Source organism: Prionailurus bengalensis, chromosome D4, assembly GCF_016509475.1.
Source record: "Prionailurus bengalensis isolate Pbe53 chromosome D4, Fcat_Pben_1.1_paternal_pri, whole genome shotgun sequence".
NCBI classification, from domain to species: domain Eukaryota; kingdom Metazoa; phylum Chordata; class Mammalia; order Carnivora; family Felidae; genus Prionailurus; species Prionailurus bengalensis.
In genome coordinates this window covers 56,701,164-56,719,422 of record NC_057359.1, presented here as the reverse complement: position 1 = coordinate 56,719,422, position 18,259 = coordinate 56,701,164, and the positions used below count along the sequence as shown (strand labels likewise).

Below are 18,259 nucleotides of genomic sequence, written 5' to 3'. Positions count from 1 at the left end.
GAGAAAATTCTGAAAGCAGCGAGGGATAAAGGTGCTCTAACATATAAAGGGAGACCTATAAGACTCGTGACCAATCTCTCTTCTGAAACTTGGCAGGCCAGAAAGGAATGGCAGGAGATCTTCAATGTGATGAACAGGAAAAATATGCAGCCGAGAATCCTTTATCCAGCAAGTCTGTCATTTAGAATAGAAGGAGAGATAAAGGTCTTCCCAAATAAACAAAAACTGAAGGAATTCGTCACCACTAAACCAGCCCTACAAGAGATCCTAAAAGGGATCCTGAGAGACAAAGTACCAGAGACATCGCTACAAGCATAAAACATACAGACATCACAATGACTCTAAGCCCATATCTTTCAGTAGTAACACTGAATGTAAATGGACTAAATGTGCCAACCAAAAGACATAGGGTATCGGAATGGATAAAAAAACAAGACCCATCTATTTGCTGTCTACAAGAGACTCATTTTAGACCTGATGACACCTTCAGATTGAGAGTGAGGGGATGGAGAAATATTTATCATGCTACTGGAAGTCAAAAGAAAGCTGGAGTAGCCATACTTATATCAGACAAACTAGACTTTAAATTAGAGGCTGTAACAAGAGATGAAGAATGGCATTATATAATAATTACAGGGTCTATCCATCAGGAAGAGGTAACAATTATAAATGTCTATGTGCCAAATACGGGAGCCCCCAAATATACAAAACAATTAATCACAAATATAAGCAACCTTATTGATAAGAATGTGGTAATTGCAGGGGACTTTAACACTCCACTTACAGAAATGGATAGATCATCTAGACACACGGTCAATAAAGAAACAAGGGCCCTGAATGATCCATTGGATCAGATGGACTTGACAGATATATTTAGAACTCTGCATCCCAAAGCAACAGAATATACTTTCTTCTTGAGTGCACATGGAACATTCTCCAAGATAGATCACATACTGGGTCACAAAACAGCCCATCATAAGTATACAAGAATTGAGATCATATAAGTATATAAGAATTGAGATCATACCATGCACACTTTCAGACCACAATGCTATGAAGCTTGAAATCAACCAAAGGAAAAAGTCTGGAAAACCTCCAAAAGCATGAAGGTTAAAAAACACCCTACTAAAGAATGAGTGGGTCAACCAGGCAATTAGAGAAGAAACTAAAAAATATATGGAAACAAACGAAAATGAAAATACAACAATCCAAACGCTTTGGGATGCAGTGAAGGCAGTCCTGAGAGGAAAATACATTGGAATCCAGGCCTATCTCAAGAAACAAGAAAAATCCCAAATACAAAATCTAACAGCACACCTAAAGGAAATAGAAGCAGAACAGCAAAGGCAGCCTAAACCCAGCAGAAGAAGAGAAATAATAAAGATAAGAGCAGAAATAAACAATATAGAATCTAAAAAAACTGTAGAGCAGATCAACGAAACCAAGAGTTGGTTTTTTGAAAAAATAAACAAAATTGACAAACCTCTAGCCAGGCTTCTCAAAAAGAAAAGGGAGATGACCCAAGTAGATAAAATCATGAATTAAAATGGAATGATTACAACCAATCCCTCAGAGATACAAACCATTATCATGGAATACTATGAAAATTATATGCCAACAAACTGGACAACCTGGAAGTAATGGACAAATTCCTAAACACCCACACGCTTCCAAAACTCAATCAGGAGGAAATAGAAAGCTTGAACAGACCCATAACCAGCGAATAAATTGAATCGGTTATCAAAAATCTCCCAACAAATAAGAGTCCAGGACCAGATGGCTTCCCAGGGGAGTTCTACCAGACGTTTAAAGCAGAAATAATACCTATCCTTCTCAAGCTATTCCAAGAAATAGAAAGGGAAGGAAAACTTCCAGACTCATTCTATGAAGCCAGTATTACTTTGATTCCTAAACCAGACAGAGACCCAGCAAAAAAAGAGAACTACAGGCCAATATCCCTGATGAATATGGATGCAAAAACTCTCAATAACATACTAGCAAATCGAATTCAACAGCATATAAAAAGAATTCTTCACCATGATCAAGTGGGATTCATTCCTGGGATGCAGGGCTGGTTCAACGTTCACAACTCAATCAACATGATATATCACATTAATAAAAGAAAAGATAAGAACCATATGATCCTGTCAATCGATGCAGAAAAGGCATCTGACAAAATTCAGCAGCATTTCTTAATAAAAACCCTTGAGAAAGTCGGGATAGAAGGAACATACTTAAAGAGCAAAAAGCCATTTACGAAAAGCCCACAGCTAACATCATCCTCAATGAGGAAAAATTGAGAGCTTTTTCCCTGAGATCAGGAACACGACAGAGATGTCCACTCTCACCGCTGTTGTTTAACACAGGGTTGGAAGTTTTAGCATCAGCAATCAGACAACAAAAGGAAATCAAAGGCATCAAAATTGGCAAAGATGAAGTCAAGCTTTCACTTTTTGCAGATGACATGATATTATACATGGAAAATCCGACAGACCCCACCAAAAGTCTGCTAGAACTGACACATGAATTCAGCAAAGTTGCAGGATACAAAATCAATGTATAGAAATCAGTTGCATTCTTATACACTAACAATGAAGGAACAGAAAGACAAATAAAGAAACTGATCCCATTCACAATTGCACCAAGAAGCATAAAATACCTAGGAATAAATCTAACCAAATATGTAAAAGATCTGTATGCTGAAAACTATAGAAAGCTTATGAAGGAAATTGAAGAAGATATAAAGAAATGGAAAAACATTCCGTGCTCATGGATTGGAAGAATAAATATTGTCAAAATGTCAATACTACCCAAAGCTATCTACACATTCAATGCAATCCCAATCAAAATTGCACCAGCATTCTTCTTGAAACTAGAACGAGCAATCCTAAAATTCATATGGAACCACAAAAGGCCCCGAATAGCCAAAGTAATTTTGAAGAAGAAGACCAAAGCAGGAGGCATCACAACCCCAGACTTTAGCCTCTACTACAAAGCTGTAATCATTAAGACAGCATGGTATTGGCACCAAAACAGACACATAGACCAATGGAATAGAATAGAAACCCCAGAACTAGACCCACAAACGTATGGCCAACTCATCTTTGACAAAGCAGGAAAGAACATCCAATGGAAAAAAGACAGTCTCTTTAACAAATGGTGCTGGGAGAACTGGACAGCAACATGCAGAAGGTTGAAACTAGACCACTTTCTCACACCATTCACAAAAATAAACTCAAAATGGATAAAGGATCTGAATGTGAGACAGGAAACCATCAAAACCCTAGAGGAGAAAACAGGAAAAGACCTCTCTGACCTCAGTTGTAGCAATCTCTTACTTGACACATCCCCAAAGGCAAGGGAATTAAAAGCAAAATGAACTACTGGAACCTTATGAAGATAAAAAGCTCCTGCACAGCAAAGGAAACAACCAACAAAACTAAAAGGCAACCAACGGAATGGGAAAAGATATTTGCAAATGACATATCGGACAAAGGGCTAGTATCCAAAATCTATAAAGAACTCACCAAACTCCACACCCATAAAACAAATAATCCAGTGAAGAAATGGGCAGAAAACATGAATAGACACTTCTCTCAATAAGACATCCGGATGGCCAACAGGCACATGAAAAGATGCTCAACGTCACTCCTCATCAGGGAAATACAAATCAAAACCACACTCAGATATCACCTCACGCCAGTCAGAGTGGCCAAAATGAACAAATCAGGAGACTATAGATGCTGGAGAGGATGTGGAGAAACGGGAACCCTCTTGCCCTGTTGGTGGGAATGCAAATTGGTGCAGCCACTCTGGAAAACAGTGTGGAGGTTCCTCAAAAAATTAAAAATAGACCTACCCTATGACCCAGCAATAGCACTGCTAGGAATTTACCCAAGGGATACAGGAGTGCTGATGCATAGGGGCACTTGTACCCCAATGTTTATAGCAGCACTCTCAACAATAGCCAAATTGTGGAAAGAGCCTAAATGTCCATCAACTGATGAATGGATAAAGAAATTGTGGTTTATATACACAATGGAGGACTACGTGGCAATGAGAAAGAATGAAATATGGCCCTTTGTAGCAACATGGATGGAACTAGAGTGTTATGCTAAGTGAAATAAGCCATACAGAGAAAGACAGATACCATATGGTTTCACTCTTATGTGGATCCTGAGAAACTTAACAGAAACCCATGGGGGAGGGGAAGGAAAAAAAAAAGAGGTTAGAGTGGAAGAGAGCCAAAGCATAAGACACTCTTAAAAACTGAGAACAAACTGAGGGTTGATGGGGGTTGTGAGGGAGAGGAGGGTGGGTGATGGGTATTGAGGAGGGCAACTTTTGGGATGAGCACTGGGTGTTGTATGGAAACCAATTTGACAATAAATTTCATATATTGCAAAAAAAAAGAAAGTGGCTTGATAGATTAGAGAAAAAAGGGGAAAGAAGAAAAAAAGGAAATCATTTGAAAATTTGAAAAAATGAATACACTGAATTAGACTAAAATGAAATAATGGAAGTAAACTAGTATTTGAAAAAATTTACACAAAAGTAAAAAATAGAAAAAAATTAAAGAAAAATATTTTTAATAAAAATTGAAAATAACAATGAATTTTTCTCTTTCTGCATTCAGGAGAAAGAAAAGAAACAATAAAGAGAAAAAAGAAGAAAAAAGAAAAGAAAGTAAATTGAATAGATGGACCTAACAGACTGAAATATGCTGAAATTACTTCGTTTTCCCCTAGAAGTCAGACTATGAAGCACCTTATAGTCCATAAACTAAGCAGGCAGTCAGACTTCTGTTCTTGAAGAGCAAGGTTGGGCCCGTTGGGCGGGGCTTAGTGTAACAGCTCCATTTTCCACTAGATGGTGCTGCTAGCTTACTGGGATGGATTGTTGTGGTGCTTGTAGGTGCGTATGCACATGCACGGGAGTGGTGAAAATGGCAGCACCCAGCTACCCAGTCTCTAGTATCAGAACTCTGTTCGCCCTGATCAACAATCGCACCCCTGTGCTTTGTCTTCAGCTTTTGTCCACTCCCCTCTTTTACACTACCCATGACCAAACCCCAGGTAGTACCTCTCTCCTGAGTTTTGTCTCAGGTAAGGCTGTTTCCCTGGCCCCTTACTTCTGAGGGACTATGGCTTTGTCCTGTTCAGCCCCTCTGTGGAGGGGCTCACCAAGCAATGGCCAAATGCTGGCCACACCCAGGAAAGTTTGCAGGACTGTGCTGCTGCTAAAGCCCAGAGATTGTGGCCAGGTGCCAGCCCGCCCCAGAAAAAGTTTGTGAGATAGTGTAGCAGCAGCTTTTCAGGGATTATGGAAAATCACAACACACATCTGGCACCAGGCTTCACCCTTAGCGACTTTGTTCCAGCACCAGCAAATGCAGCTGTTCTCTGTGGTCTGCTGGTCCCAGGTTGTCTCACAACATCTACCAAATGTCCTTCCAGCAGTGGAACAGCTTCTCCCCATGTGGCCTGAGAACCTCTCTGACCCCACTCTGCTCTTGGGGATTCACCCTTCCCACCAGAGGACCTCCAGGTATCGAGCTGTGGAGTTGCAGACTCTCTGAGCTCCCTCTGTTCATAGTCTTAATGGAATTTAAGCCCTCTCCTTTCTCCTTTCTCCCTTTTTAGTTTAGTCCCTGTGGCTATTTCCAACTTTCCACTTTCTCTCCAGCTGCTTTCGGGGAGGGTTGCTTTCGCCATATTCTCCCCACCGTCTCTGTCCTCTCTCTGCACGCAAAAGCACATCCCTGCCCTCCGCAGCTTCTCTCTCCCCAAGTTCACCTCTCCGCACCTTGTACCTGCTGAATTCTGTGGTTCAGGTTGTGCAGACTGTTGTGTTCATCCTCAGGTCAGTTTTCTAGGTGTGCAGGATCGTTTAGTGTTGGTCTGGCTGTATTTCATGAACGTGAGACACACAAAAAACTTCCATGCTGTTCCACCATCTTGGCCCCCTCCCCTCTTATACATATATTTTCATTTTATTTTTTTAACTTTAATTTTAATTTTTTAATTTACATCCAAGTTAGTTAGCATGTAGTACAATAATGATTTCAGGAGTAGAATCCAGGGATTCATCCCCTGTTTTACATATATATATTTTTTCAACGTTTATTTATTTTTGGGACAGAGAGAGACAGAGCATAAACGGGGGAGGGGCAGAGAGAGAGGGAGACACAGAATTGGAAACAGTCTCCAGGCTCTGAGCCATCAGCCCAGAGCCTGACGTGGGGCTCGAACTCACGGACCATGAGATCGTGACCTGGCTGAAGTCAGACGCTTAACCAACTGCGCCACCCAGGCGCCCCTTACATATATTTTTAAAAGAACAGCATATTGTTATTTCTGTTCAGTCACTTATCTTTAATGAGATATAAATAACAGGAAAATATATGTTTACCTGTATTTTTCCATTTGCAGTTCTCCTCATTCCTTTTTATAATTCTTATTTCCATCTGGTATCCATTTTCCTTATGCCTGATTTCTTTTAACATTTCTTATAGGGTGTGGTTCCTGATGACGAGTTCTTTCAGTTTTTGTATACAAGTCTAAAATATTTATTTCACATTTTTAAAAATCATAACTTTGTTGAGATATAATGCATATATCATACCCATTTAAAATTTACAATTTAGTGGGTTTTAGCATATTTGCAGAGTTGTGCAACCATCACCATAATCAATTTCAGAATTTTTTCATTACTCTAATAAGAAACCCTATAACCACTAACATTTCCCATCCTCACCTCCTGTTTCCCCTCACTGTCCATGGGCCTAGGAAACTAACATAATATCTATCTATATTTGCCTTTTATGGACACTTCATATAAATTGAATAATATATTGTCAAATGTATTGTAATAATACAATTGTGGTCTTTGGCGACTGGCTCCTTCACTTAGCATAATGTTTCCACACTTCACCCATGTTGAAGCATATATCAGTACTTTATTTGCTAAATAATATTTCATCTTATGGATATGGCATATTTTATTTATCTGTTCAGTTGATGGACCCCTGTGTTGTTTCCATTTCTTTAGCTATTATGAATTCCAGTTCAATAATTTAACTTTTTCACTACGCTACATCCTTATCACTTTTCTTAGTCATCCTAGGGTCCATGGCCTAGCACTAATATGGTCTTTTTTTAAAGCCCCTTGCTTCTCTTTTCTGTCCATAATTCTTGCCTGGTAAAAATCATATTCTGGCCAAACTAAATAATCTCTAGTTCACATAGCTGCTGAATCTTGGAGGAGAAAACCATTTAACAATGCTGACTGGATTCATATTACATTTATTACCATAATTCTTCCAAGTCAGCCATTTCCCATTCTCACTTTCTTTATATCTATACCACTTTCCCCCCCTAACACTCAGGTGAAGAACAACTATAATTTCATATAGAAAATAAGTATATTTGGAAAAGAAATTTTCTCATTTTCTCATTACAAATTCTACCAAAATTCCTCCTTCTGTATTCACATAATATTCCTTATTCTCTACACTAAACTGCATCAAGTAGTCCCTCCATCTTTCCATCAATTTCTTCCTATCTAGATAATTCTCAACACACAAATATGTAGTAGTACTATCAAATTTCTCCCTTCCTCTCTCCTTCTCTCCCACTCTCCCTCCTTCCCTCCTTTCCCCCTTACACACACACACACACACACACACACACACACACACACACACACTTCCCTTTATCCTATACCCTTTCTAGTTACCAAACAATTCTTTTGCAATTCTTTTGTTTTTCCTTTACAGCAAAATTTCTTTAAAATTTGTACTCATTTGCCCTACTTTTTCACTTGTTTGTTGAACCTCCTCTAACCAGGCTTTTTTTGCCCATGGCTCTACAAGAATGGACCTTGTCAGAGTCACAAATGAGTCATATCTTACCAAAATCAATGATCATTTTCTGTTTTATTCTTACTAGGCCTTTCAATAGCATTTGACACAGCTGACTATTCCCCTTACTTTGAAATACTTTCTTCCTAAAGCTTCTGGAAGCCTACACCCTCTTTTTTACTTCAAACTCACCATCCATTCCTTCTGATTTCCTTTTCTGGTTCTTCCTCCTATACCTGACCTTAAATTGTTTGGCCTGCTTAATTTTCTTTTCTTCTCTAGTTGTACCTTCTCCAAGATTTTATCTGGCCACACAGTTCCAATTATGTCTAGCTACTGACTTTTAAGTTTATATTTCTAGGTGAGACCTCCATCCCCCAAAATCCATATACCCCAAGCCTTTATTTTATCATTAAATAGCACCACCCACCCAATTCCTCAGGCCAATAATAACCTAGAGATATTCCTTAATTCTTTCTTTTACCTTAACACACAACATTCAATCCACCAATAGAAGAGTTTCCAAAATACATCCTACATTTCACAACTTCTTACCAAATCTACTGCTAAAAATCCCATCTAAACTCCAACCATGTCTAGTTTGAGCTAGTTACAGCATCCTAATGGTCTCTTGTTTATTCTTGCTCCCCTAAAGTCTTTCCACCAAAAAGCAACTAAAGTGATTTCTAAAGAGCAAAACTGATAATAACTCCCCTAATGTCCTTTATAGCTAATTTTTTCCTCATGCATCGCATTTAGTTGTCTTGTCTCTTACTGTTGGAAGAGTACAGGCCAGTTATTTTGTAGGATATCCCTCCATTTGTCCAATGTTTCTTCATGATTAGATTAAAGTTTTGCTTTTTGACCATTATACAACAGAAGTGATACTGTGTTCTTCTCAATGCATTAAAGCAGGAGGCATGTGATTTGATTTGTCCCAATATTGACAATGTTTGATTTGGCTAAGGTGGTTCCTTAACTTGTGGAAAGACACAATGAATCTATGAAAATACTCCTTCCTTCCTCAAACTTTCACACACTAGCTGGAGCAATTATAGACTTTCTAACATCATCATTCCTTCTATATTTGTAAGTTGGCATTCTTCTATAAGGAACTTTCCTTTCTCTCATATTTATTTATATCAGTATAAACTAATTCTTATTTCATTCCATTCAATATGTTATAATTCATTATTATCAGTCTTTATTCTGATGCTCAAATTGTCCAATACTTGGTCAGTGGCAGCGACTTTAAGGTGGCTGCTGTGCCCTTTTGATGTCTTCATGATTCTTTGAGCACGTCTAAACTTTATGGCATATGAAGATGTTCAAAGCTAATCTTATAACTTTCGTACCTTTGCCTCACATTTAGAGAATACAGAGGTTTGTTTTTGCACACAGTTAATATATTAGCATCAATAACTCTTTTTTCAAGGATTTTTCTAACCTTTGTTATTGTGGGACTAGAGTGGCCCTTATCTAGGTCTAGAGTGGTCCTATCCTACAGTATGGCCTTTCTGGAGGGCCAATTGAGTGTCCATGATGTCCAGTGACTTCCCCACTGGACTCCTATGTCTAATAGAACTGTGGGGCCTCCAGAAATTCAGTTCAGCTCACACCTCTCTAGCAGCTGTCCTTAACTAGATCTTACAGAATCTCATTCTATACATGTGCAGATTATCATTCAGCCAGAGACTTAAAGGACACACTATCCACATTTCCAGTGCTCCTTTTCTGCACAGGTGCAGAAAAACTCAAAATCCAGAAGGACTTGTCTCTACTTCCAGAGCACAGCAATATAATGGTGCTCTGTTTGGGCCTTGTTCCGGCACTATAGTCCACAAGGTGCCCCCAGGCAAAGCTGGGGCAATTGTGCAGCTTTCCTCATGTGTTTCTTCTGTCTAAAAGGCCAAAGTCCACTGTGCCTACTGTCCAAACAATTTGTGCATGTATTTTGTCTAATTTTGTATTTCTTTACAACCAGAGGGATAATGAAGTTCAGTTACTCCATTATTATCTGAAGTGGATTCAACAACTACTCTTCATAGGAATTGTATATAAAATAGAACCCTTAACATGATTACACACTCACTTACATACCCAACAGACACACACATACAATTTTTTTTATTTTAGTTTTTGTTTAAATTCCAGTTAGTTAAAATACAGTGTAGTATTTTGTTTCAGGAGTACAGTTTAGTGATTCGACACTTATATACAACACCTGGTGTTCATCACAACAAGTGCATTCCTTAAGCCCCATCACATATTTAACCATCCCTCTACCCACTTCCCCTCTGGTAACCATAAGTTTGATCTCTATAGTTAAGAGTCTATTTCTTGGTTTGCCTCTCTCCTTTGTTTTTTCCCCTTTGCTTGTTTGTTTTTTCTTAAATCCCACAAATGAGTGAAGTCCTATGGTATTTGTCTTTCTCTGACTTGCTTATTTCATTTAGCATAATATTGTCTAGCTCCATGCATGTCATTACAAATGACAAGATTTCATTCTTTTTATGGCTGAGTAATATTCCATTGTGCATGTGTGTGTGTATGTACACACACACACACACACACACACACACATACACATCACATCTTCTTTAATAATTTTTAAAAATCTCACTGCAACAATCATCAATATCTACATTTTCACTAAAGTCAGGAGCAGGTCAATTCTGTGCTAGCCAATAAAATTAGACAAGGAAAAAGAGAAATAAAAATTAGAATGAAAGATATAAAAATTATTGTGTTCTGATGATGGAAACCAAAGAAAATAAACTAAAAATTTTAATCCTTTTTATGAAGTTAGTAAATAGAGTTGAACAGCACTTATTTACAATAGCAAAAATAAAATAAAAACATGAATGAATCCTAATTAAAATAGAGCAGGAACCATAGAAAGAAAACTTTACAACTCTGCTGAGACTCTCACTTATAGTCAAGATAGAGTAACAGGGCCACATTTACCCTACTATCTACAGCAAAAACAGAACTAAACAAAATATACAATAGCTCTTAAGACATTAGACACCAAGCAACAAATGCTAGTGATCACTGAGAGATGGGAAAACAATGAGGTGAGCCCTGCAATGGTGTAAGCTTATGGCCTGGACAAAGTTCTCAGTTTGTGGTATAGTAAGAAGGAGCTCAGGTAGAACTAGACAGTCTATGAGTTGAGAAGATGGAGCTGGGAGTCAGAGATGGCCAAGGCATAGTATCTAAGAAGAAAGGGATGGACAGAGAACTCCTGAGATCTGAAGAGGGTCTCCTTCAAGTGTTCAGCAGAGGACTAGTCAATACATGTATATAAGAAAAGTACCTGAGATAAGATTTTTTTAAAACCATGAAAAGACAGAAAGGCATAATAGTCAGATATCACACAGAGGTAGACAGAGTATGTATTCCAACAGATAAAGTAGAAAACTTCAAAATAAATGGGACATTGGATAGAGTATAAACAAAGGCCTTGCCTCGGTAGTAAGTAAAAATTAATCCTGGACTGAATGTTGGTAGGATCTGCCTAATAAGGTTTATAAGGAATACCTGAAAGGATCAAACTGTTTCCAAGTAACTTAACTGAATTATAAAACAAAGCTCAACAATATTTATAGAAAAATGTGGAGACTAGGAAATTCCAAATCCTCATTCTCCTATGGAAACATCAAAAAACAAACAGAAACTGACAACTGTAATAACTTTATAGGAGCTCTGGAAAATAGTCAAAGGTCTATAGCAACCAAGAAAATGTACAATTAAAAAAATCACATTCAGGGCGCCTGGCTGGTTCAGTCGGTTGAGCCTCCAACTTCGGCTCAGGTCATGATCTCACAGTCTGTGAGTTTGAGTCCTGCGTCGGGCTCTGTGCTGACAGCTCAGAGCCTGGAGCCTGCTTCATATTCTGTGTCTCCCTCTCTCTCTGCCCCTCCCCCGTTCATGCTTAGTCTCTCTCTGTCTCAAAAATAAATAAACATTTTAAAAAATCACATTCAAAACTGTAGAAATTTTATGATGTTTTTACTTGCCTTTGCCACACCCCTTCCCCAGTGGGGTAAGGTTTTGATCTAGAGGGAGTGGCAACCCAACCACCAATTCCCTTCCTCAAACCAAAGGAAGTAGAGCAGACTTTATGTGAACATTTGAACCTATCTGGGAGCTGTCTGAAGGGCTGATCTACCTCCCCTAATTTGGAGTTCATGCAGAGAGAAGAAGTAGATGCTACTCATGAATGCTGCAAGGGGACTACAAACCCCATGGACAAAAGATTATGAGTACAGACATAAAATAGACCATAAAAGGCCCCAAAGGTAAGCTGGAGTGAGATTCTTTGAAAGACTGAGACATTTAGAAGCAGCCATGTGTACAAGGGAATTGAAAAAGCCATGATCAGGCCCAGTCAAGGCAGGCTTCAGAAAAGACCTGTAAAAACCTTACATTTTTACCTTGAGCTTATCCCTAGGCTCAGAGCATGTCCAGCTAATTAGAAAAGGACTACTCCAGGATAAAGCAAGTCTGCAAAGACTAAGAGAGGTAGCTGTTTTCACAAATGCCCAATTTTCAAAAAAAAAAAAAAAAGAAAGAAAGAAAAAAAAGAGAAAACTACAAGGAATACAAAGAAACAGGAGAGTATGGCCCATTTAAAGAAAGAAAACAACATGGTAGGAAGTGTCCCTAAATAAGCACAGGCATTAGACTAACTAGACAAAGATTTTAAAACAACTATCTTTGGGTTGCCTGGGTTGTTAAACATCTGACTCTTGGTTTTGGCTCAGGTCATGATCTCACAGTTCATGGGATCAAGCCCTGCACTGGGCTCTGCACTGACAGCCTGGAGCCTGCTTGGGATTCTCTCTCTCTCCCACCTCTCTCTCTGCTCCTTTTCTGCTTGTGCACACATGCATATGCTCTCAAAATAAATGTTAAAAAAAACGATCTTTAAATTTTCATTAGCATACAATGAAATATTGGTTTCAAGAGAATTCAGTGATTCATCACTTACATACAACACCCTGTGCTCATCACAACAAATATCCTCCTTAATACCCATCTCCCACCTACCTCCCTCTATCAAACCTCAATTTGTTCTCTATTGTTAAGAGTCTCTTATGGTTTGTTTCCTTCTCTTCTCCCCTCCCCCTTCCCATATGTTCATTTGTTTTGTTTCTTAAATTCTACATATGATTGAAATCATATAGTATTTGTCTTTCTCTGATTGACTTATTTTGCTTAGCACAATACATTCTAGCTCCACCCATGTCATTGCAAATGGCAAGATTTCATTCTTTTTGATGGCTGAGTAACATTCCATTGTATATATATATACCACATATCCTTTTTATTTTATTTATTTTTATTTTTTTAACCTTTATTTATTTTTGAGACAGAGAGAGACAGAGCATGAATGGGGGAGGTTCAGAGAGAGGAAGACACAGAATCTGAAAGAGGCTCCAGGCTCTGAGCTGTCAGCACAGAGCCTGACACAGGGCTCAAACTCACGGACCACAAGATCACGACCTGAGCTGAAGTTGGATGCTTAACCGACTGAGCTACCCAGGCGCCCCAATACCACATATTCTTTATCCAGTCATCAGTCAACAGACATTTGGGCTTTTTCCATACTTTGGCTATCATTGATAATGCTGCTGTAAACATTGGGGTGCATGGACCCCTTCGAATATATATTTTTGTATCTGTTGGGTAAATACCTAATAGTACAATTGCTGGATCATAGGGTAGTTGTATTTTTGTTTTTTTGAGGAACCTCAATACTGTTCTCCAGAGTGTCTGTGCCAGTTTGCATTCCCACCAGCCATACAAGAGGGTTCCCCTTTCTCCACATCCTTGCCAACACCTGTTGTTTCTTGTGTTGTTAACTTTAGCCATTCTGACAAGTATGAGGTGGTATCTCAATGTGTTTTTTATTTATATTTCTCTGATGATGAGTGATGTTGAGCATCTTTTTTTTTTGTACAAGAGTGTTCTTAGAGGCTTTATTCACGATAGTTAGAAACTAGAAGCATCCCTGGTGATCATCAGCTGGCAAATGATAAATAAACTGGCACATTCCTACCATGGCATCCTACTCAGCAGTAAGGAGAAACAAACTACTGAAGCACACAACATTTAATGGGGTTGGCAAACCATGGCCTATGGGCTGGCTACCTGTGTTTGTAAACAAAGTTTTATTGGAACAACCAACCCCATTTGTTTATCTAGTGTTGGGCTGTTTTCTGGCCACATCAGCATAATTGAGTAGTTTTGGGAGACTGTATGGCCCCAAAGGCTAAAATATTTCAACTCAGAAATATTAAGGGGATGCTTGGGTGGCTCAGTCAGTTAAGCATTAGACTCTTGATCTCAGTTCAGGTCCTGATCTCAAGGTTTGCGCGTTTGAGCCCTGCATCAGGCTCTGCACTGAAGGTACAGAGCCTACTTGGGATTCTGTCTCTCCCTCTCTTCCCCTCCCCCCTGCTTTGTGTATGTGTGTGTGTGCACGCGCTCTCTTTCTCTCGTTGAGCATCTTTTAATATGTCTGTTAGCCATCTGGATGTCTTCTTTGGAAAAAAGTGTCTATTCATGTTTTTTGCCAATTTCTTTTTTTAAAAAAATTTAATGCTGGGGCGCCTGGGTGGCGCAGTCAGTTAAGCGTCCGACTTCAGCCAGGTCACGATCTCGCGGTCCGGGAGTTCGAGCCCCGCGTCGGGCTCTGGGCTGATGGCTCAGAGCCTGGAGCCTGTTTCTGATTCTGTGTCTCCCTCTCTCTCTGCCCCTCCCCCGTTCATGCTCTGTCTCTCTCTGTCCCAAAAAATAAATAAACGTTGAAAAAAAAATTTAATGCTTATTTATTTTTGAGAGAGCGAGAGAGCGAGCAGGAGCAGGGGAGGGGCAAAGAGAGAGATGGAGACACAGAATTCAAAGCAGGCTCCAGGCTCTGAGCTGTCAGCACAGAACCCAGTGCAGGTCTTGAACTCACAAGCTGTGAAATCATGCATGACTTGAGCCAAAGTTGGACACTTAACCAACTGAGCCACACAGGTACGCCTGCCCATTTCTTAACTGGTCTGTTTGGTTTTGGGGTGTTGAGTTTGATAGGTTCTTTATAGATTTTGGATACTAACCCTTTATCAGATATGTTGTTTGCAAATACCTACTCCTATTCCACAGGCTGCCTTTTAGTTTTGTTGATTGTTTCCTTTGTTGTGCAGAAACTTTTGTCTTGATGAAGTCCCAATAGTTCATGTTTGCTTTTGTTTCCCTTGCCTTCAGCGAGGTAAGAAGTTGCTCAAGCCAAGGTCAAAGAGGTTGCTCCCTGTGTTCTCCTCTAGATTTTGATGGTTTCTTGTCTCACATTTAGGTCTTTCATCCATTTTGAATTTATTTTTGTGTATAGTGTAAGAAAGTGGTCTGGTAAAACAACTGTCTTATATATGCTCAAAGAACTAAAGGAAAACACAGATGAAGAACTACAGGAAATCAGAAATGAGCAAATGAGAATATCAACAAAGAGATAGAAATCACTTTTTAAAAAATTTTTAACGATTATTTACTTTTGAGAGAGACAGAACATGAGCATGGGAGGGAGAGACAGAGATGGAGACAAGGAATTCAAAACAGGCCCCAGACTCTAAGCTGTCAGCACAGAGCCTGACCTGGGGCTCAAACTCATGAACCATGAGATCATGCCCTTACCCGAAGTTGGATGCTTAACTGACTAAGCCACCTAGGTGCCCCAAGATAGAAATTATTAAAAAAAAAAAAAAAAAGAAAATCTGAACCTGAAAAATACAGTAAGTAAATGGAAAGGTTCACTAGAGGAATTTAATGGCAGATTTGGGCAGGCAGAAGAAAAAATCAGCAGACATAAAGATAGTACATTTGAAATTACCAAGTCTGAGGAGCAGAATGGAAAAATAATGCCTCCCCCCTAAGTTCAGTTCAAAGTTCAGGCAAAAATGTCTACTCTCACCACTTCTATTCAACATTATAGTAAATTTTCTAATCAGTGCAATAAGTTAAAAAAGAGAAATAAATGGCATTCAAATTGGAAAAGAAGATATAAATTTGTCAGACAACATTATCATCATTCTGGAAAATACTAAAGAATTTACTGAAAAAAACTATTACAACTAATATGTGAATTTAACAAGATTTCAGGATATAACAAAGATATCCAAACAAACTCTATTTCTACATACTAACAATAAAAATTAGAAATTAAAATTAAAAAGCAATATCACTTATAATAGCATCATAAAATGTGAAATAGGGATAAATGCACAAAATATGTGCAAGACTTGTACGAAATAGTATAAACACTTTTGAGAGAAATTAAAGCTACCCTAAATAAATGGAAAGATGTACCATATCCATGGATCAGAAGACTTAATATTGTTAACATGTCAATTCACTCACAGGAATTTTTCCTACATGTGTACATAGATTTATAAATATATATGAGGTTTGTGTCAACATTATTATTCAGAACAAAAGACTGTGAATAACTATATATCCATTAATACAGAATTGAAGATGAGTTGTGTTATAGTCATATCAAGGAAGACATTACAGTCATTAACAAAGTGGTATTATAAGATTATGTATATTATTAAATGAAATAAAAGGGCACCTTTTGGGATGAGCACTGGGTGTTGTATGGAAACCAATTTGACAATAAATTTCATATATTGAAAAAAAATAAATGAAATAAAAGGGGAAACTGTTCATACTACACTTCCATTTGTGAAGAAAAACATAATTCATTTGTTTTTGGCTATGTTAGACTAGTTTGGAAAGATACACAGAAATCTGATAGGAATAACTGGCTTGAGAAGGAAAACTGGAGAATGAGAGACAAGTGTGAGCAAAGACATATTTACTATATACCTTATTCTGTCCACTGAATATTGTACTATGTGTGTGTATATATATATATATATATATATATATATATATATATATATCTACAATTTCAGTGACTAAAATCACTTACATGCACTGGTCCTCCAGCAAGAGACCTCATCCCTGCTACTCTAATCTTTCACCACAGGTCCTCTCCCATCCACCCATCTACACCTCTGCTAGAGATAGATTGCATTTCTTACCTCCAAATGCACTCCATAGCCCATTGCTCTGTGTTCTGCATTTGTTTGTAAGTTTCTCTCCCATCTGCAACATGCTCCTTCCCCCACAGCCTGCACTTTTAGACCCAACTCCTATGTCACTTTACCCAGGAGCCCTCTCTGACCACCCTGATCATCACTATGGTTTCTCTCCTCTGAAATGGGATATTTATAACCTAGGCTTTGCAAATGAGTGTATAGTTCTGATTGTTCTAGATTATTGGCTCCTGTTTTTGTGAATTAGTCTTATCTTGGAAACCAGACAGTTAAATGTCTGGAGATCAAGAAGGCAACAATGACTCAAATGTCTTTGTACCTTTGACACTGCCCATCTTAGGGATGAACATAAACTAAAGGCTCACCATGCCAGCAGGGTGGAGGACTGGATGTTGGAGGAGGGACCAAAATAGCTTCTTCAGAGATTTTGAGCACAGGGGTTTTTGGGCTGTGAGACTGCTGTTACCAGCGTAAGATTCTGAAGGAAATTCAGAAATTCAGTTGTTGGGGAAATATGCCAATAACCACAGAGGTCAAGCAGGTAGCATAAATGTATAAATAAATGGGAAGAGAATAGAAGTGTTGGGCCCTGGGAATGAATTAGAAAACTACTGGCCTGATAAAGGTTTCAAACTTCAGGTTAAAGAAAATAATAACAAACAAAAACAAGCTTCCTTCAGGCAAACAACATATATCCAGAGTAGATGAATAGATTTAATCATGATCAGCAACTAGTTTATCACCTTAAGTCAGAAGTAGCCACTAACTAACCCCTCTCTGCAGGTAGTCATATCCATGAGGAGACAGAATTCTAAAAACAGCTCTAGAAAACCAACTTTTAAGGAGCTCAATAAGTGAATCTCATTAGTATATCTCCATGGAAGGCAGTGTTTATATCTCTTCCCACCTATCTGTAAGCTTGAGGCCACACAGACTGGGAAGCATTCCTTCCTACCTCCTACAATCTCACTGAAAGATGTCACCTTGCCCTTTTCCTCCTATAAGCCATGGTCCCCTTCATATACTTCTGATTCCCCATCACCCAATGCCTGTTAATATCAAAGTTCTCCATTCCCAAGCCATAACCAGACTCTGCCCTCCCTAAGCTCATGTGTGCTTCCCAGATATATTTCCAGTACAGGGAGGGGAGTTAGTGGAGATTCCTCTGTCCCAGCCACTCTTCCTCAAAAGGTGCACTATATCCCTAAACACTCAGAAATTCAGTTGTGGGACAGGTGACCAGATAGTTGTAAACGACAGAGTCAAGACATCAGGCTGGTGTAGG

At 38.7% G+C, this 18,259-nt stretch overlaps 1 protein-coding gene across 1 annotated transcript in view; it reads right to left on the bottom strand.

The window, feature by feature from the left end:
• The window catches only part of PHF24 (PHD finger protein 24), a 210,916-nt gene that overhangs the window by 168,766 nt on the left and 23,891 nt on the right, over positions 1-18,259 (bottom strand). The gene's annotated exons all lie outside the window — the stretch shown is intronic.